The sequence below is a fragment of the Telmatherina bonti genome (genome assembly GCF_933228915.1).
Source record: "Telmatherina bonti genome assembly, chromosome: 15".
In the NCBI taxonomy this organism is placed as follows: Eukaryota; Metazoa; Chordata; class Actinopteri; order Atheriniformes; family Telmatherinidae; genus Telmatherina; species Telmatherina bonti.
Genome location: NC_136613.1, coordinates 26,543,365 through 26,550,018, shown reverse-complemented (window position 1 = coordinate 26,550,018; position 6,654 = coordinate 26,543,365).

Below are 6,654 nucleotides of genomic sequence, written 5' to 3'. Positions count from 1 at the left end.
AGACAACTCATTCTTAGACAATAAAAACACGTAATTTGATAAACTGATAAGATATGAATAGACATACAGTTTTTAAAGTGGAAATGAAACAGGCAAGCAAACTACCATTATATACTAGACTCAGTCATCATCTCATCGATAATAATATGCCAAACGTGACAAATATTAACATATATAAGAAAACCGTAGTTTAGTTTTATCTTTTGTCGCAAGAGCGCCGCCATTTTGCCGTACCGTGAATGGTGACGTCACGAGGTTGGTTGGTTTGGCGGTCCTGATGAGAGTCCCGTTGTGCGCATCAAATTAAGAGAGGCAAGAGTAAACAATGGAACCAAAAGAGAAGAGGAGGCAGAAGGGGTGGCACTACTGCATTGCTCCCGTGTGTAAAAATTAGTTTTACGGAGTTCAGGCTGAGATCAAAACAGCTAATTTTCACAAATTTCCAGTAAAAAGAAGAACTGTGCTTCTGCGCTGGTTGGCAGCACTGAAGAGGAAGAACTCTCCGATTGGCTCCGAGTCTTGTTTGTATTTGTTCAACAAGCTAAAATAAATTTAACTTAAAGAGTTTTTTAATCTTTAAACTTTGTTGTAATTACAAAAGTACAATTTTTATACACTAAAAATGTTTTGACAGCAGGAAACAACTTCACACTTTAGACGAGCTCCTAATGTTATTGTTAGCCAATGCTAATGTTTAGCTAGTAATTAGCTAGCAGCGTTAGCTGGGAGCAAAATAAATCTAGACGTTTTATTAGCTAATTGCATATGGAAATATTGTTTCCATCTTTTCCATCATATTACTGTTTCACTGCACCGTTTATTCTATTAGAGATTAAACCACCAGTGATTACTAACATTAGCTAGCTTTTCTAACAGTTACCTGCTGTTAACCGGACGCTCCAGTGTCTCCGCTCGGACATCCTTCAGGGACAGCATGGCCACCTCCAAAATGTCCAACTCCCAGCACAGAAGATCAAACGTGCAGACTTCAGTTATGCACGATTTACAGAGCAAGACATGGTCTAAGTCAGCCTCTTGGCAGCAGATCGACTCCACTATTGTGGGCATCACAGAACAGCAGCCACACCTACACAGATGGTCATGCCGACCCGCTCCGCCCCATAGAGAAGCACCGGCTCCTCATCTTCCTCCTCCCTACTCATCACTGCTCGACCCACCCGGCGTATCGGCTCGAAAGCATAGGCAATGGGATTATTATATTCACTCAGTCTTTCAGTTTCGTCCTCCATTGTACCACTCTTCCTAATTGTGTTACTTCTTCAGGTAGAATGGATTTATTCAGCTCGCAGCCAAAGAACCAACCAACCCCGTGACGTCACCGTTTATGGTACTGCAAAATGGCGGCACTCTTGCTACAAAAGACAAAACTAAACTACAGTTTTCTTGTAAATGTTAATATTTGTCACGTTTGAAATATTATTATCGATGACATTATGACTTGGTCTAGTAAATAATGTTAGTTTGCTTGACTGTTTCCTTTCCACTTCAATGATGTATTATTTTTCTGTCACTGACCTTTTATTTTGTTACACGCCGCACCTTTTGAAGAGGATTTTTTTTTTAGGTCCGCTGCAACTGTGATGCAATATGTCTTTTAGCCACTAGATGTCACTAAATTCCACATTCTGTTCATTCAAAGACCCAACACACAAAAGGAAAAAGAAAAGAAAAATGATGAACCATGATCATGATTTCAAATATTTAGATAAAAATGTACTGTCCAATCTCAGGATCATTAAACTCTATCAGGTCACAAAACTGGTGGTATGTTCCTCAAACTAATCCACATCTGAGTGACTGTATAGAAACAAAAGAAAGAAGAGAGAAATGTTTTCTGTAAGCTGAGAATTGGTTCATCAATAACACTTTGAAATATAGCCCACAGTTTCCCGGGTGATTTCAGTGATTGAACGAGACAGATAACTCATGCAATACTTCGGAAATTACTCACAGGTAAAACACGTGCTGTCACTCTCATACTGCAAATAAGAGTACACTTTCCAACACTCGTGGTGAATGGAAAATACTATGTACAGAGCAGTCAACATAACAAATGTTTAGAATACACCGCCGCATGATATCTGTGTAGCAAACATCAAAACTAGAACATTAGAAAATAATAAATAGAATAAAATATCTAAAATTCACTTTACATCTGTACTAGATGGTGGAAACAAACATGTTGAAGATGTCTAAACCCAGTTCACCTTCACAACAAAGCATGTCTGCAGCATTTTCACTAACACAATGCATCCACCGAGAATAATATTGTGTTCATCCTGTAACTCATCTCTTTCCAGCTCCTGCGATTCTCCTCATTTTGCTCAGCTTTACATCTTTAAATGATTTTCTTTCTCTATTATTTAGAAATTCTGTGTCTGTTTTCATCAATAATTTTACATTCAGTAATGAACCAGATGCTAAAGGGACTCACCTTTCCTTTCCCTTTTAAACCCTTTAAAGTTTACACTAAGAAAAAGGCCAGAGAAAAATCATTCTTTGTATTTTTCCATTTCTTTTGGACAAGAATAATCAGAATAAATTTGTTTAAGCAAATAATAAGTTATAAGTTAATGATAACAATGAAATTATCTAAATGTGAAACAGTAATGTTAAAACAACATCTTATTTGGGTTTTACATACCTCAGCTAATTGGCAGAGATGGCTCAGGTAATTTAATTCCCATAGTTTTATAAAGAAATTCATTATAGTCACAGCAAATTTACCTCTATCAAGTAGTAGACCAAGACCTCGAAGGGTTAATGAGTAAAAGCAAAATTAGCATCTTCTTGACGTGTTCTTTTAGAAATCAGTTATAAGATGGAGAGAGTCACAGAAACAGGTCACAAAAACTGGCTTTCTTCCCTTTAATAATTAGAGATTATGTCTTTTGATATAACTTCGTGACTTCAAATGTCCCTTCCTTTGCAACAAAGCATGCTATCATATAATCCATTGTATTTCTGCAGGTGTGCTGATATCTAATAAGAGTGCACACATTTTGCTTTTTGAGTCTGACCCAAAATGGTAGAATGAAAAGCAGATGATCTTCCAGTTCTGGAAGATTAAATCTTTTGTGAACCCAAAATGTGCAAAATTTTATAATGATCTATTTAATAGTTTCATTCTTGGACAATGTGTTATATTGTTTGACATCATCATCCTCTAAAGTCTTTCCTGCAAGCATGGCTAAAACAGAACAAGCCAGCATACAGGCACAACGTGACAGAGACAAAGCCTTTTCCCAGAGCCTGACATCACGCAGGATGGTGGTAGTACAAAGGATAAATGAAGAGCTCATCCCTGCCATAAATCCCACTTAATTCCACTGTCTAATCAGCATTCTGCTTAGGCCTTCTTTGGCACATATTTCCATCCGTTATACTAACATTCCAACGTGCGTTGGAGCATCTTAAGTGGAAAACATTCCTCCGGTAACCACAGAGGCATCATTTAAGGGACATTGAGGGTCAGCCAACAAAGAACCTAGAGTAATTTATGCTAGGTTCAAGCGGATTGACATTTCCAACACCACAATGAAAAGGGAAAAGAAAAGAATTGTGTAAAGTGTTTTGCTTCCTGTAATTAGCAGACAATATGTTGTGACAGGAAAACATTACTCAGCAGGGCTGTTTGTACCAAAACAATCTTTCACTGAACTTTACACAGAAATGTCACCACACACACACACACACACACACACACACACATCTATGACCATTCTAAAGTAGGGGAAACAAAGGCGCAATCTAGATTTACAAGTACATGCAGGTTTGTGTTCAGATTTTTTTTATTTTTTTTATTGAGCCTTCACTTACAATAATATATTACAGCTATTGGTTGTACAAACAACTTACAGTACTTAAATTTCTATTGTCAAAAAAATTGTCCCAAATAATTTTATGGATGAAATTATTTGGGACAATGTTGAAGTACTTACACTCCAACAGTGTAAGTACTAATAAAGAAACAAAACTATAGATTCTAATGATATTTTGTAATATTTCAATATGGCAATGTGATGACATTACTTTGCTAATAACTGAGAATTTGAGCTTGTTACCCTTAAATAGTGCATAATGTGAAACTTTGCAGGCTTACATCAGGAGTGAGTGACAAAGTTTACCTGTACTTTATTCATGACTATATTTAAGATTTACATGAAATCAAACATGTGGGCCATCAATTCATTTCATGGATTCAATTCCTTACTGATCTTACAGAAACACAGAGGTCTTGTTGTTGGTTGCTGCTACATACCCAGCAAAGTGTTTAGAATTCCCCTTGAACCAGCAGCTTAACCTGACCTCCGTACGAAAAGCAAAGCAATATGCAACGATATCAGCTGGTGGTTGGTGGCTGACTCTTCATGGGAAAAGGGTAAATTAAAGACAGAAGTTGCAGGGAGATGTCAGGTGGCTTATCAAAGATGGATGATCAGTGTGAATGTGATTGTGTTCCTGTTTCTCTTTCTTCTTTATGCAAGCTGTGTTCTTCAACCAGCAGCCTATTACATAAAAATCAGCTCAGTAACTCTGTTTTGCCATTGCGTTAGTGGGTGGAGCTTCCCAGCATGCCTTACTGATTCTTTTGCTGTTTGCACCAGTTTCCAGTGCCCGGTACACTGCAGCCCTAAAACAGGTAGAGGAAAACACAAGTTAAGGTAATGAAGCGAGCAGTCAGTCAGTCAGTCAGTTAGTCATTTTCTCAACCACTTGTCCAATTAAGAGTCGCGGTGAAAAAGGTTTATTGCATAGCAATTATTTTTCAGATTTCAGAGCTCAAGATGTATCAGAACGATGAAATTTTCTTGGAGCGTCAACATTATGTATGACAATGATGCAATGAAACAAAAAAGCAAAACAAAGCAAAAGAAAATAGTGTTACAAGCCATGTTCATAGTACTTGTATTGGTATGTGTGTTCATGGCTGGAGGCAAAGAAGGGAGGGGGGCTCTGTTCAGCAGCCTTACTGCCTGAGGGAACATTTTGGTGCTTCTGGCCCAGATGGGCCTGTACCTTCGACCTGAAGGCAACAGGTAAGACAAGTGATGAGCATGTTGGTGCCAGTCATGCAGTATTTTGTGCACTTGTCTCAGACAGCAGGTGGTGTTGATGGTACTGATCTCAGAAAGAGTGGTCCCTGTGATTTTATCTACGGTTTTTAACCACCTACTGGAGTGGCTCCTGCTCGGCCTGAATACAGCTGGAGAACCATGCCAAAAAAAAAAAAAAAAAAAGAACTTATGTCAGCAACTCACAATTGCAGAGTTGTAAAAATTCATCATGAGCTGTTTCAGAATTTTGACGGCCTTCAGCTTCCTCAGATTGCTTTCCTACATCTCAGACTGTCACTCCCAGAAATTAAAAGCTTGTTGCTCTTCACTGGTAGACAGTGAAGAGTAAGTGTGTCTCTTTTTTTCCCCAGAAATCCACATTTATTTGGTCTTCTTGATGTTCAGGACCAGGTTATTGTTGTTGCATCATGTCTAGATGACCCCTGAGGATGTGAGACTATAAGCTCATGACAGGTTGTTAAGTTAGAAACAATCACCTGCAACAGGTTCAAATGAAATAATCATAACACTTACAACAATTATGCTTTAGAAGGTAAATTTATGTTATCCTACAAGCATGTTAAGATGTTAGGATAAGACAGTCTTGTACATATTTAGCTTGAATGAGCTCTGTCCACTTTGTGGCAGAGAATGAGATATAGAAGATGCAAGTGAAGAAATGGGGAGTGAAGGTTGCTCTGAAGGTACTGAGGGGGGGTGAGTAGAGAAAGAGGAGGAACAAAAAGACAGAGAGAGACTGGATGATGCAGAAGAGTGCTAAATTAACCAGGACTTTGGCCAGAGCAGCCATTTTGCTATAGAGGTTAAACTAAAATCATATTTAATGTCTTTGTCCTATACCATGGAGAAAGTATGCATGAGAATTTTCAATTTATTAATCTATCAACTGGGGTCCATTCAGATGTTTTGTAACTAGAGCCCAGAATTTAGTGCCACACCCCGTTCACATCACAGAGGTTCTGTTCTTTGTCAAGAGACCCATTAAACCCAGTAAGAACCATATGAGTTCATTTAAAATGAACATGTTGACTGTTTACAAAGTTATGATGAGGTGATGGTAACATACTAATAACATGTCAACAGCTGATTTATTGGCTTGTTAATTTGTCTTGTTATATTGATTAAATTAACTGATGATGTCAGTTTTCACCAGAACAGATTTACTGGTTGTCTTTACTGGTTAAAAGAGGAGATCTTAATTTGGTTACTTCATGAGAGGCATCAAAGTTTAAAAAAAAAAAAAAAAAAAAAAAAAAAAGATCATTTTTTAAACCTGGTTAAGACAAACAGAGATAACATGTCCAGAAGAGGCGAGCAGGTAACAGACACTTTGACACTGTGCTGTTCAGGAACAGTTTTAATCTGATCCATCATTTCTCATGTCTGTTCTTTCATATTTCTTTCTCCTTTAAACTGAAAGTATGGATGCTACTTCAATATTCATCGCTGTGCTGGAGTATAGATGTTTATTTTATTACTAAATTACACTTTTTAAAAATATTTTGTGTCTATTCTCACTGATCTTGCTAACTCACTGCATGGTTTTAATGGTTAT